We start from the raw sequence: 14,707 nt of genomic DNA, 5'->3' as shown, positions 1-14,707 counted from the left end.
CATCACCTATATATAACCACTGTAGACATTTTGGTATTTTTCTAATTTTTTTCCTGTTTATTAAATAGAATAATTAAATTTTATTTTATTTATTTATTTTCTATTGGGATACAGTGGTTTTACAATGTTGTGTTAGTTTCTACTGTACAGAAAAGTGAAGTGGAGTCCCCTGTGTTATACAGCAGGTTTTCATTAGTTATCTGTTTTATATATATTAGTGCATATATGTCAATCCCAATCTCCCAATTCATCTACCCCTTTTCCCCCTTGGTGTCCATACATTTGTTCTCTACATCTGTGTCTCTATTTCTGCCTTGCAAACTGGTTCATTTGTACCAGTATTCTAGATTAGAATCATTAAATTTTAGATCCTAATCTTTTCTTGACATTCTCTCCAGAATTTTCTATTTGGTTGTAATTTTTCAATAGTTTAAATAATAGTTTACTTTAAAATTACTAAATAATAGTTTACTTTAAAAGTTCCCTATGTTTTCTATCCAGATTGTCAACAGGTTTCCCTTATTAAAAATATTCTGCCAATAGATTTTTATGAGTTCTGAATTTATTATTTTAATGTTTTGTAGGTGAAGGGAACTTTTTGAGATTATCAAGTCCAACCATCTCAATTTTCAGACAAGAAACTGAGCATGTGGGTAAGTTATTGAGTTCTTCGAGCTACACTTCTCAAACTTTAATGTGTGTGTGGATCACCCGGGGATCATATAAAAATAACGATTATGATTCAGTAAGTCTGAAGGGGAGCCCAAAGTTCTGCATTTCTGACAACCTTCCAGGTTATACAGACTGTGCTCAAAATATGATTCATGCATCAGGGGAAGGATTTGAACCCTAATGTGTCTGTCTGCAAAGCCCAACCTGACCAACTACTCAATACTGACTCTAACCTAGGATAAGGCTACAGTGGTAACTAGGACCAATAGGGGGAAGCTTTTATATGTAATTGAAATTTAATTTGATTATCTTAGTTTAAGCATACTATTGAAGATACGTTAGCTCTCGCTGCATACTCAGTGTGTGGAGAGGCTTAATGGAAATTCAGCGATGGAGGGGACTACCTATCATCTGGTGACCTTGAAGGTCCTTCCAACCCCAAGGTTAAGGTTTCATATGTTAATATTGAATACTTTGAATGTTTATCTGAACAGCTAGCTCCTTAGCCACTTAAGAAGCAAGGAGCCAATTTCTGATAGAAGTTGTATTGCCAGGCAGAAAAACCAGATGAAACTAGTACCTTTCTTTTTTTAACCAGGCTGGGTGGGAGTTAGAGACCCAGGAGATGGCCAGAGTTATCACATAGTTGTCACATGATAAAACTAACTCTCCCTCTCTCTCCCCACCATTATTTTTTTTTTTAGAAAAATAAAAGCTCACATTTGAGAAATTTTCAGAAATGTAATTTGCATTTGAAGAAAATGTCAGAATTATTTAACACAAGACAGGAAGCAAAAGTGAAAATGTAAATCATTGGGGTCTCTTTACAAAAGGAAGATAGTGTCGCTTCTTGGTACAGACACATTTCTCTTTACAAGGTTTTCAAATGATAATGTTCTCCTTGAAACATGTTAAATGTCTGAGTCATAAATTTCAAATTGTCACTGCCTGATAAGCTCCAGCCTGAGGGAGGAAGAAAGCCCTGCTTGCTTTTCACATAAGCTACATTAAAACTCCTGAAAATTCCCATTTGATTTTATTTTAGTTTTCCAAACTCTGGAGCACGTGCTTGGTGATATGTAGGCGCATAGGTGAGAGGCAAAGCCTTAGAGACACCCATCTGGTGCAGCCCATCACATAACCTGATTCCAGAGTTCTGGACGCCCATTTCCAGTGACCTGTTAGACTTCCCTCCATGGGCTGGACACCTGCTGCTCAGTCTGTCAAAATCCAAGCTCATTATCCACTTTCTGTGCCAAACCAGGTCCTCCTCCTGATTCTAAATAAAGTCATTTCATGTCACTTTTCCTCTTCTCAAAACCACAAATCAGATTCTCAAACATCTGACCGCTACCCTCAAATTAAGTACTGTTGATTCTCCTGTCCCAAAGAGTTCAAAATTTTAATTCCCCTGTCTCCATCCACATTCCTGCCCTCTTGTCCTTTCTGATGCATCCTCCATACTGATTCTGAATTATTCTTTTTGAAGGACAAAATGTCATTTTTCCTGAGGGCTAAGACACGTTGGTCTGAAATCTTTGACTCACTAGAGCCTAATGGTCACACCTCTACACCTGGTATTCAAAACCTTCTATGAACTGTCCCCAACTTTTTTGTTCAGCCTCATCTGCACATAAGCTACAGACTAGACACACTGAAGAATGAGCCATTCCTGAAAGACAGGTTTAGGAAGTAAGTCTGTGTAGTGGTTACAAAGCTTTGGGTTCAAGACCCAGCTCCACACATTCCAAGCCATGTGGGTCCTTGAAGTTAACTCTGAGCCAGCCTCTCATTTTTAAAATAGTGCCTACCTTCTCTAATCAGCACAAGGATTCAAGTTAAAACTTATAGCAGAACTTCCTGTTTCTATTCAGACATATAGAACGTTAGAAGGAGCATTGTTCCTGATCTTACAGCAAAGGAGCAGAACAAACTTCAAGCTCATGAAAGTCCTCTCGTCATTCAAAGACATGAGGTTACAGGGCAATGGGACAGCCCAAAACCTAAGGAGAGACAGTCACCTGCAAAGAGAGACAGGACACAAGTACTTGTTTACCTGGGGAAGATGCTTACGTGGGACAGATGCAGCAGGACAATGGTAAGAAGAATTCAGTTAGACTAGTTCATGCGTGGAGGCTGGAGAGAGCGTAGAGCCCTTGGGGGTCACAGATATAAGTGAGTTAACACAATTTTGCAGTCTCTTTCTCCATGGTCAGCACTTGGTGAGAATCTTAAGTGTTCCTCATGGTTCAGGTCTGGGACTGGGAAACAGCAGTCACTACAAAATGGACATAAAATATCACCAAGACCCTTCACATAAATGAGGACCTCACTCATTGGGTGGCTTAATCTACCTTTTGCTGATCCAGGAATTTACCCTTTATATTGAAATGATGTATTTGAAGGCAGGAATTCCTAGCTTAATTTTTTCATAGAGGGAGAAAATAGTTATCAATTAATTATGTTCCTATCAAGGATACACAATACATTTATTTAGACATAATCAAAAAATCACAGTCGGGCTTCCCTGGTGGCGCAGTGGTTGAGAGTCTGCCTGCCAATGCAGGGGACATGGGTTCGTGCCCCGGACAGGGAGGATCCCACATGCCACGGAGCGGCTCGGCCCGCGAGCCATGGCCTCTGAGCCTGCGCGTCCGGAGCCTGTGCTCCGCAACGGGAGAGGCCACAACTGTGAGAGGCCCACGTGCCACAAAAAAAAAAAAAAAAAAAAAAAAAATCACGGTCAAGTGCTTTTGCTGAGTCCACTTCCTGAAGTTGGTAGGAAACATCTATTCAAATATGAGATGTTAAATATTTTATCATACATGGGCTTATTTAGTATGATTTACTGTTATTCTGTCAGATTAACATGGGTATTGACCCATTTTACAGATGAGAGAATTGAGACACAGAGGGATTAAGGTTTGTGCCAACTCAAAGAACAGTATTGTTAAGGTGAGGCTCGAAAAAAAAAAAAGCTGGGGGAGGGAAGGAGGGGTAGTCCTCCTTGAAGATTTTATCCCATGAACAATTTGAAATGGTAAATGTGTTTTTTTAAAAACATCTTTATTGGAATATAATACCTTTACAATGTTGTGTTACTTTCTGCTGTACAACAAAGTGAAACATCTATATGTATACATCTATCCCCATATCTCCTCCCTCTTGCATCTCCCTCCCACCCTCCCTATCCCACCCTCCCTATCCCACCCCTCTAGGTGGTCACAAAGCACTGAGCTGATCTCCCTGTGCTATGCAGCTGCTTCCCACTAGCTATCTATTTTACATTTGGTAGTGTATATATGTCCATGCAACTCTCTCACTTCGTCCCAGCTTACCTTTCTCCCTCCCCATGTCCTCAAATCCATTCTCTATGGCTGCATCTTTATTCCTGTCCTGCCCCTAGGTTCTTCAGAAACTTTTTTCTTTCTATTTTTAGATTCCATATAGGTGTTAGCATACAGTATTTGTTTTTCTCTTTCTGACTTACTTCACTCTGTATGACAGACTCTAGGTCCATCCACCTCACTACAGATAATTCAATTTTGTTTCTCTATTAGGCTGAGTAATATTCCATTGTATATATGTGCCACAACTTCTTTATCCATTCATCTGTCAATGGACACTTAGGTTGCTTGTAAATAGAGCTGCCATGAACATTGTGGTACATGATTCTTTATGAATTATGGTTTTCTCAGGGTATATGCCCAGTAGTGGGATTGCTGGGTCATATGGTAGTCCCATTTTTAGTTTTTTAAGGAACCGTCATACTGTCCTCCATAGTGGCTGTATCAATTTATATTCCCACAAACAGTGCAAGAGGGTTCCCTTTGCTCTACACCCTGTCCAGCATTTAATGTTTGTAGAATTTTTGATGACAACCATTCTGACTGGTGTGAGGTGATACCTCATTGTAGTTTTGATTTGCGTTTCTCAAATGATTAGTGATGTTCAGCATCCTTTCATGTGTTTGTTGGCAATCTGTAGATCTTCTCTGGAGAAACGTCTATTTAGGTCTTCTACCCATTTTTGGATTGGGTTGTTTGGTTTTTGATATTGACCTGCAGGAGCTGCTTGTAAATTTTGGAGGTTAATCCTTTGTCAGTTGCTTCATTTGCAAATATTTTCTCCCATTCTGAGGGTTGTCTTTTCATCTTGTTTATGTTTTCCTTAGCGGTGCAAAAGTTTTTAAGTTTTATTAGGTCCCAGTTGTTTATTTTAGTTTTTAGTTCCATTTCTCCAGGAGCTGGGTCGAAAAGGATCTTGCTGTGATTTATGTCATAGAGTGTTCTGCCTATATTTTCCTCTAAGAGTTTTAGAGTTCTGGCCTTACATTTATGTCTTTAATCCATTTTAAGTTTATTTTTGTGTATGGTGTTAGGCAGTGGTCTAATTTCATTCTTTTACATGTAGCTGTCCGGTTTTCCCAGCACCAATTACTGAAGAGGCTGTCTTTTTTTCTTTGTATATTCTTGTCTCTTTTATCAAAAATAAGGTGACCATATGTGCTTGGGTTTATCTCTGGGCTTTCTATCTTGTTCCATTGATCTATATTTCTGTTTTTGTGCCAGTACCATACTGTCTTGATTACTGTAGCTTTGTAGTATAATCTGAATTCAGGGAGCCTGATTCGTCCAGCTCCATTTTTCTTTCTCAAGATTGCTTTGGCTATTCGGGGTCTTTTGTGTTTCCATACAAATTGTGAATTTTTTTATTCTACTTCTGTGAAAAATGCCATTGGTAGTTTGATAGGGATTACATTGAATCTGTAGATTGCTTTGGGTAATATACCCATTTTCACAATGTTGATTCTTCCAATCCAAGAACATGGTATATCTCTCCACCTGTTTGTATCATCTTTAATTTCTTTCATCAGTGTCTTATAGTTTTCTGCATACAGGTCTTTTGTCTCCTTAGGTAGGTTTATTCCTAGATATTTTATTCTTTTTGCTGCAATGGTAAATGGGAGTGTTTCCTTAATTTCTCTTTCAGATTTTTCATCATTACTGTATAAGAATGCAAGAGATTTCTGTGCATTAATTTTGTATCCTGATAGTTTCCCAAATTCATTGATTAGCTCTAGTAGTTTTCTGGTAGCATCTTTTGGATTCTCTATGTATAGTATCATGTCATCTGCAAACTGTGACAGTTTTATTTCTTATTTTCCAATTTGGATTCCTTTTATTTCTTTTTCTTCTCTGATTGCTGTGGCTAAAACTTCCAAAACTATGTTGAATAATAGTGGTGAGAGTGGACAACCTTGTCTTGTTCCTTATCTTAGTGCAAATGGTTTCAGTTTTTCATCACTGAGAATGATGTTGGCTGTGGATCTGTCATATATGGCCTTTATTATGTTGAGTCAAGTTCTCTCTAAGCTTACGTTCTGGAGTGTTTTTATCATAAATGGATGTTGAATTTTGTTGAAAGCTATCTCTGCATTTATTCAGATGATCATATTTTTTTTCCTTCAATTTGTTAATATGGTGTATCACATAGACTGATTTGTGTATATTGAAGAATCCTTGCATTCCTGGGATAAACCCCACTTGATCAAGGAGTATGATCCTTTTAATGTGCTGTTGGATTCTGTTTGCTAGAATTTTGTTGAGGATTTTTGCATCTGTGTTCATCAGTGATATTGGCCTGTAGTTTTCTTTGTGAAATCTTTGTCTGGTTTTGGTATCAGGGTGATGGTGGCCTTGTAGAATGAGTTTGTGAATGTTCCTCCCTCTGCTATATTTTGAGAGTTTGAGAAAGATAGGTGTTAGCTCTTCTCTAAACTTTTGATAGAATTTGCCTGTGAAGCCATCTGGTCATGGGCTTTTGTTTCTTAGAAGATTTTTACTCATAGTCTCAATTTCAGTGCTTGTGATTGGTCTATTCATATTTTCTATTTCTTCCTGGTTCAGTCTCGGTAGGTTGTGCTTTTCTTAGAATTTGTCCATTTCTTCCAAGTTGTCCATTTTATTGGTATATAGTTGCTTGTAGTAATCTCTCATGATCCTTTGATTTCCTGCAGTGTCAGTTGTTACTTCTCCTTTTTCATTTCTAATTCTATTGATTTGAGTCATCTCCCTTTTTTTCTTGATGAGTCTGGCTAATGGTTTATTAATGTTGTTTATCGTCTCAAAGAACCAGCTTTTAGTTTTAATGATCTTTGCTATCGTTTCCTTCATTTCCTTTTCATTGATTTCTGATCTGATCTTGATGATTTCTTTCCTTCTGCTAACTTTGGGGTTTTTTTGTTCTTCTTTCTCTAATTGCTTTTTGTGTAAGGTTAGGTTGTTTCTTTTAGATGTTTCTTGTTCTTGAGGTAGGATTGTATTGCTATAAACTTCCCTCTTAGAACTTCTCTTGCTGCATCCCATAGGTTTTGGGTTGTCATGTTTTCATTGTCATTTTTTTTCTAGGTATGTTTTGGTTTCCTCTTTGATTTCTTCAGTGATCTCTTGATTATTTAGTAGTATATGGTTTAGCCTCAATATGTTTGTATTTTTCACAGTTTTTTTTTCCTGTTATTGATATCTTGTCTCATAGCGTTGTGGTCAGAAAAGATACTTGATACAATTTCAATTTTCTTAAATTTACCAAGGCTTGATTTGTGACCCCAGATATGATCTATCCTGGAGAATGTTCAATGAGCACTTGAGAAGAAAGTGTATTCTGTTGTTTTTGGATGGAATGTCCAATAAGTATCGGTTAAGTCCATCTGGTCTGATGTGTCATTTAAAGCTTGTGTTTCCTTATTTATTTTCATTTTGGGTGATCTGTCCATTGGTGAAAGTGGGGTGATAAAGTCCCCTATGATGATTGCGTTACTGTCGATTTCCCCTTTTATGGCTGTTAGCATTTACCTTATGTATGGACATGCTCCTATGTTGGGTGCATATTTACAATTGTTATATCTTCTTCTTGGATTGACCCCTTGATAATTATGTAGTGTCCTTCTTTGTTTCTTGTAATAATCTTTATTTTAAAGTCTATTTTGTCTGATATGAGAATTGCTACTCCAGTTCTCTTTTGATTTCCATTTGCATGGAATATCTTTATCCATCCCCTCACTTTCAGTCTGTATGTGTCTCTAGGTCTGAAGTAGGTCTCTTGTAGACAGCATATATATGGGTCTTGTTTTTGTATCCATTCAGCCAGTCTATGTCTTTTGATTGGAGCATTTAATCCAGTTACATTTAAGGTAGTTATCGATATGTACATTCCTATTACCATTTTCTTAATTGTTTTATGTTTGTTATTGTAGGTCTTTTCCTTCTCTTGTGTTTCCTGCCTAGAGAAGTTCCTTTAGCATTTGTTGTAAAGCTGGTGTAGTGGTGCTGAATTCTCTTAGCTTTTGCTTGTCTATAAATGTTTTAATTCTCCGTTGAATCTGTATGAGATCCTTGCTGTGTAAAGTAATCTTGGTTGTAGGTTTTTCCCTTTCATCACTTTAAATATGTCCTGCCACTCTCTTCTGGCTTGCAGAGTTTCTGCTGAAAAATCAGCTGTTAACCTTATGAGGATTCCTTTGTTTGTTATTTTTCCCTGCTGCTTTTAATATTTTTTCTTTGTATTTAATTTTTGATAGTTTCATTAATATGTGTCTTGGCATGTTTCTCCTTGGATTTATCCTGTATGGGACTCCCTGTGCTTCCTGGACTTGATTGTCTATTTCCTTTGCCATATTAGGGCTGTTTTCAACTATAATCTCTTCAAATATGTTCTCAGTCCCTTTCATTTTCTCTTCTTCTGGGACCCCTATATTTCAAATGTTGTTGCATTTAATGCTGTCCCGGAGGTCTCTGAGACTGTCCTCAATTCTTTTCATTCTTTTTTTGTGTATTCTGCTCTGTAGTAGCTATTTCCACTATTTTATTTTACAGGTCCCTTATCTGTTTTTCTGCCTCAGTTATTCTGCTATGGATTCCTTCTAAAGAATTTTTAATTTTATTTATTGTGTTGTTCATCATTGTTTGTTTGCTCTTTAGATTCTTCTAGGTCCTTGTTAAAGGGGTTTCTTGTATTTTCTCCATTCTATTTCCAAGATTTTCGATCATCTTTACTATCATTACTCTGAATTCTTTTTCAGGTAGGCTGTCTATTTCCTCTTCATTTGTTTGGTCTGGTTGGTTTCTGCCTTGGTCCTTCATCTGCTGTGTGTTTATCTGTCTTCTCATTTTGCTTAACTTACTGTGTTTGGGGTCCCCTTTTTACAGCCTGCAGGTTCGTAATTCCTATTTTTTTTGGTGTCTGCCCCCAGCTGCTAAGTTTGGTTCAGTGGGTTTTGTAGGTTCCTGGTGGAGCTGACTTATGCCTGTGTTCTGGTGGATGAGGCTGGATCTTGTCTTCCTGGTGGGCAGTACCACATCCAGTGGTTTGTTTTGGGGTGTCTGTGACCTTATTATGATTTTAGGCAGCCTCTCTGCTGTTGGGTGGGGTTGTGTTCCTGTCTTGCTAGTTGTTTGGCTTAGGGTTTCCAGCACTGTAGCTTGCCGGTCATTGAGTGGAGCTGGGTCTTAGTGTTGAGATGGGGACCTCTGGGAGAGCTTTCACCATGTGATATTATGTGTAGCTGGGAGGTCTCTGGTGGTCCAATGTCCTGAGCTCAGCTTTCCCATCTCAGAGGCAGAGGCCTAACACCCCACCAGAGCACCAAACCCTGTCAGCCACATGGCTCAGAAGAAAAGGGAAAAAAGAAAGAAAGAAAGAAAAAACGAAAAAAAGAAAGAAAGAAAGAAAGAAAATATAATAAGATAAAGTTATTAAAATTTAAAAATTATTAAAAATAAAAAAGTAATTAAAAAATGGACAGAGAGAACCATTGGACAAATGTTATAAGCAAATCTATACAGACATAATCATAAAAAGAAGCATACACATACAAACTCACAAAAAGAGAAAAAGGAAAAATATATATATTATCTATATATATATATTAAAAAAAGAAAGAGAGCAACCAAATCAATAACCAAATCTACCTATGATAATAAACTGCAAATACTAAACTAAGATAAACATAAAACCAGTAAAAATTAGATGCAGTAAGCACATTCCGAGTCTACAGTTGCTCCCAACGTCCACCTCCTCAATTTTGGGGTGATTTGTTGTCTATTCAGGTGTTCCACAGATGCAGGGTACATCAAATTGATTGTGGAGATTTAATCCGCTGCTCCTGAGGCTGCGGGGAGAGATTTCCCTTTCTCTTCTTTGTTTGCACAGCTCCTGGGGTTCAGCTTTGGATTTGGCCCCGCTTCTGCATTCAGGTGACCTGAGGGCATCTGTTCTTCACCCAGACAGGACGGGGTTAAAGGAGCAGCTGATTCGGGGACTCTGGCTCACTCAGGCCGGGGGGAGGGAGGGGTACGGATGCAGGGCGAGCCTGCGGCGGCCGAGGCCGGTGTGACGTTGCAACAGCCTGAGGCGCGCCGTGCGTTCTCCTGGGGAAGTTGTCCCTGGATCACGGGGCCCTGGCAGTGGCGGGCTGCAGAAGCTCCCGGGAGGGGAGGTGGGGATAGTGACCTGTACTTGCACACAGGCTTCTTGGTGGCGGCAGCAGCAGCCTGAGCATTTCATGCCCGTCTCTAGGGTCTGTGCTGATAGCCGCAGCTCGCTCCCGTCTCTGGGGCTGGTTTAGGTAGTTCTTTGAATCCCCTCTCCTCACGCACCCCAAAACAATGGTCTCTTGCCTCTTTGGCAGTTCCAGACTTTTTCCCAGACTCCCTCCCAGCTAGCCGTGGTGCACTAACCCCTTCAGGCTGTGTTCACGCTGCCAACCCCAGTCCTCTCCCTGGGATCCGACCGAAGCCCGAGCCTCAGCTCCCAGCCCTGCCCGCCCCGGCGGGTGAGCAGACAAGCCTCTCGGGCTTGTGAGTGCTGGTCGGCACCGATCCTCTGTGCAGGAATCTCTCCACTTTGCCCTCCGCACCCCTGTGGCTGTGCTCTCCTCCATGGCACCGAAGCTTTCCCCCTCCACCACCCGTAGTCTTCGCCCTCGAAGGGGCTTCCTAGTGTGTGGAAACCTTTCCTCCTTCACGGCTCCCTCCCAGAGATGCAGGTCCCATCCCTATTCTTTTATCTCTGTTTTTTCTTTTTTCTTTTGCCCTACCCAGGTATGTGGGGTGTTTCTTTCCTTTTGGGAGGTCCGAGGTCTTCTGCCAGCGTTCAGTAGGTGTTCTGTAGGAGTTCCACATGTAGATGTATTTCTGCTGTACTTGTTGGGAGGAAGGTGATCATGTTTTACTCCTCCGCCATCTTGAAGGTCTCGGTAAATGTGTTTTAAAAACATACAGGTAAGATCTGATGTGGCTTTGATGTTCCATTTTCTTTTTACTATACATTTAGGCCAGCATCCACTCTTCTTCTTGCTGAACCATACCCTGGTTTGGCTTTGAGGAAAATACCCCTTGCCTATTTGTAGTCCAGAGGATTCTGGGAAGGAGTACATGCCAGAGTCCAGGTCCCGCCTCTGACTGGTTCTCTGTGGGCAATGTGTTCTGTGGAGGCCCATCCAGGGCCAGCAAGACTCGACTCCCAGGTTTCATTAGGCCACCATTTTTACTGGACTCTCCCTTTCTCTTGCATAGATGTTCAGATGACACTACACAGAGAGCAGAAGAAGCCAAGTCCAGAAATGAGGCTTATCAGTGTTTTTGAATTTAAATGAAACTTTACTTAAAGCAACATCTGCTCCTGGTACTTTGCAGTTACCTGAGGTATCACCCTCTCCCTTCCCTATCTCCTGCCTTTTTTTCTTAAGCTTTTTGAGTTGGTTTTTTTTAAATGGCAATGGAAAGACACCTAAATAGCATGCCCTTTCATGTCTACTAAATGAGCAAAGTTGTAAAAATAATAACAAACAAAATTTGGTAAGAGTGGGAAATAGGATCTCTCCTACACAACTTACATAAATATAAACTGGCATATATATACATATATATACACACACATTATATATATAAACATAAAAATGCGTATATGTTAGCACTCAAAAATCCCACTTAAAATTTTTTTACTGTAAGTAAATAATCAAGAATGTGTGACACAAAGTGGTTAGAAAGAATATCCATGATTGTAATTTATAGCATCAAAAAATTGGAAGTAATCTAAACATCCAACAATAGGAGATAAATTAGACAGTGAAACACCCATATACCACAAACTAAGCAGAATTTAAAATAATATTGTAGAAGTATTGACATGTTAAGATGTTCATAAAATATCACTGAGTAAAATATAGGCTATAAATTATAGGCACAGTATGATTTTACTTTTGCTTATAAAAATGTAGACTTATATGCATGTAGAGATTACAGGAAGGCTATGCCCCAATATATTATCAGTCATGGGAATACCAGTACATTAAAAAAATTTTCCTTTGTGATTATATTTATTTTTAAAAATGTGTTCAGTTATCATGAATCCAAAAAAATAACATTTAAAGCTTTTTAAGGAAAAATAAATATTGAATTACAGAAAAATTAGAATAACCAAAGGAAAGACCCCATTCATAATCATATCAAGGGCATACAGTCATTCTTATTCTCCTACAGCTTTGTAGCCTTTCTCTAGCTATCGTTTTTCTTTATAGCATAGCTGTTAGATTATATGCAGGATACAATTTTGTATCCTGTTTTTGTCAGGATAATTTCTGGTATTATTTGATATTTTTGTTGGTATTTAGTGTTTTCCTAGATCATTATCAGATATTTCTACCAAACATTCCTAGTGGTTATGTAACATCCCATGCTGGGTTACATCCCATGAATCTATTGGTTTTTTATTTAACAATTCCCATATTGTTGGACAGTGAGGCTGTCTAATTCTTCAAAAACAAACTCTGCATAAGTGTGTACTTTGGATGTTTTCCTTATGAGAAATCCCCAGAGCAAAATCCATTTCATCATGTAAGGAAGGGTTCTTCCAAACGCACTGTCTAAATGATACAGTTGCAAAAGACTAATTGCACAAAAGCCATCACCTGTGCCCCTTGACTGCCTCTCACCTGAACTGCCTCTTACTGTAGGATCTGTGGCAGCATCTCCCTCTGTCCGAGACACCGCTCAGACCACTTCTTCAAGTGCAATGGAAGCAGAGAGCTTCCAAAGCCCAGAAGGAGGCTGTGACCATGCCAAGGGCCTGCTGGAGAAAAGCTGAGAGACAGGAGCAGGATAAGATCTTTCCAGTTACTCCTAAGTGTGACTTAAGGCTTAGTGGCCATCAATTGAATCAATATCTGACCTGGAGCCTGGTTGGCCGAGATGTTGAGTCATTTCCTCATGTCCAAGGCTAGGAAATGGAGACTCTGTAATGGATGGGAGGGCCCTTACCCTGTGAAGGAGGGAGTGTAATGGAGGGAGGCTGGCCTTAGGTCAGGAGGCCTTGGTTCCACCGGCCAGATATGTGACTCTGAGAAGGTCTTCCCAACAAAATGGGGGCAATAATATCTCCCCTGCCTGGAAGGCTGAGAGCCTTCGATGAGAAAATGGATAAGAAAGTCCTTTGTAAAGTTTAGAGTACTGCGTCCCAGTGAGGGATTAAGACCTTCCATGCTTGATAAAGGTAAGAAAATGATAGGGAGCTTGCTCATTATGCCTGATGATAAAGGGGGTTATTTATTCCACATTTATTAAGTGTCTACTGTGTGCCTGGTCCAATTTTAGGTGCTTGGGATACAACAGTGAAAAAGACAGAGAAGGCCTTTCATGAAACTTTACATCTGAGCAGGCGGAGACAAACAACATAGTAAACAATTATGTAAAAAAGAGACCTTTAGAAAATTGTACCAAGAAAAAAAATTAAGTGGGGTGATATGATAGAGAGTGCAGGAGCAAGGGATATGGCTTTTTTCTGGGATGTGAACAGAGGGTCTCTAAAAGGTGACAGTGTGCTGAGTCCTGAAAGATGGAAAACAGCAAACCAGTTGAAGATCTAGGGGAAGATGTTCTGGGCAGAAGGAACAGCAAAGACAAGAGCTTGGAAGTGGGAACAACCTTGGAGGATGCTTTACACTGAGTGTGTGTGCCTCCCCAAATTTATATGTTGAAATCTAATCCTCATTGTGTTGGTATTTGGGATGTAATTAGGTCATGAGGGTGGTGCTTTTATGGGATTTATGTCCTTATAAGAAGAGACACCATTAACTAGATTTATAGTGGTGGTCATTTTGTAATATACGTATATTGAATCATTATGCTGTATACCTGAAACTAATATAATGAAAGAAAAAGAGTTTCCATGAGTTGCTAATTGATGAAGATGGGTGATAGGTAATATAGCAGTCTATACATGCTATTCTCTCTACTTTGGTATATGTTTGAGACGGTCCAAAATTCAAAGTTTAAAATAAAAGGTTTATAATAATGAAAAAAAAGGAGACCCCAGAGCTTCCTCTCTGTGCCATGTGAGGCCACCTGCAAGCCAAGAAGAGAGTCCTCACTAGATCCCAGCCATGCTGGTACCTTGATCTTGGGCTTCTAGCCTCCAGAACTAAGAGAAAATAAATTTCTGCTATTTAAGCCACCCAGTCTGTGGTATTTTGTTACAGGAGCCTGAGAGGCTAAGACAAACATAATGAGTCCATAAGTCTGTACAGGTTGGTTTAAAAATAAGTCTCCTTGCCCCTTGGTCAGCAGAACATCTGTAGTTAGGCCATGCATCCTCAACAGGGGTGAAATTGTCCTCAAGGAAACAAAAATACGTTCTCTTAGGGGACATAAAACATTTTACACTTTTTATGTATAACACACGATTATATATACAGTACATAAACAAATATACAGCATATCTATGCTACTGAAATTTCATTGGAAGAGTTGATTAGGAAACAAATATCTTTAAAAGGTCCTTAAAGGGTCAATAGTGAGAAATAGGTTGAGGAATAATTAGTTAGAGCCAGTTGGGGCCTAGCATGGGGTTGTTAAAAGGCAAGTGAAAAACTTTCCTTTTACAGCAGGAACCTGGAATTCCAAATCCTTGGATGCTGTCCTTCCACCATCACCTACCATGAGACCTCAAGAGAGACACACAGAGAGAACCAGTCTTAGGG

Source organism: Mesoplodon densirostris, chromosome 1 (genome assembly GCF_025265405.1).
Source record: "Mesoplodon densirostris isolate mMesDen1 chromosome 1, mMesDen1 primary haplotype, whole genome shotgun sequence".
Lineage (NCBI taxonomy): Eukaryota > Metazoa > Chordata > Mammalia > Artiodactyla > Ziphiidae > Mesoplodon > Mesoplodon densirostris.
Note: the sequence above shows the minus strand (reverse complement) of the source record.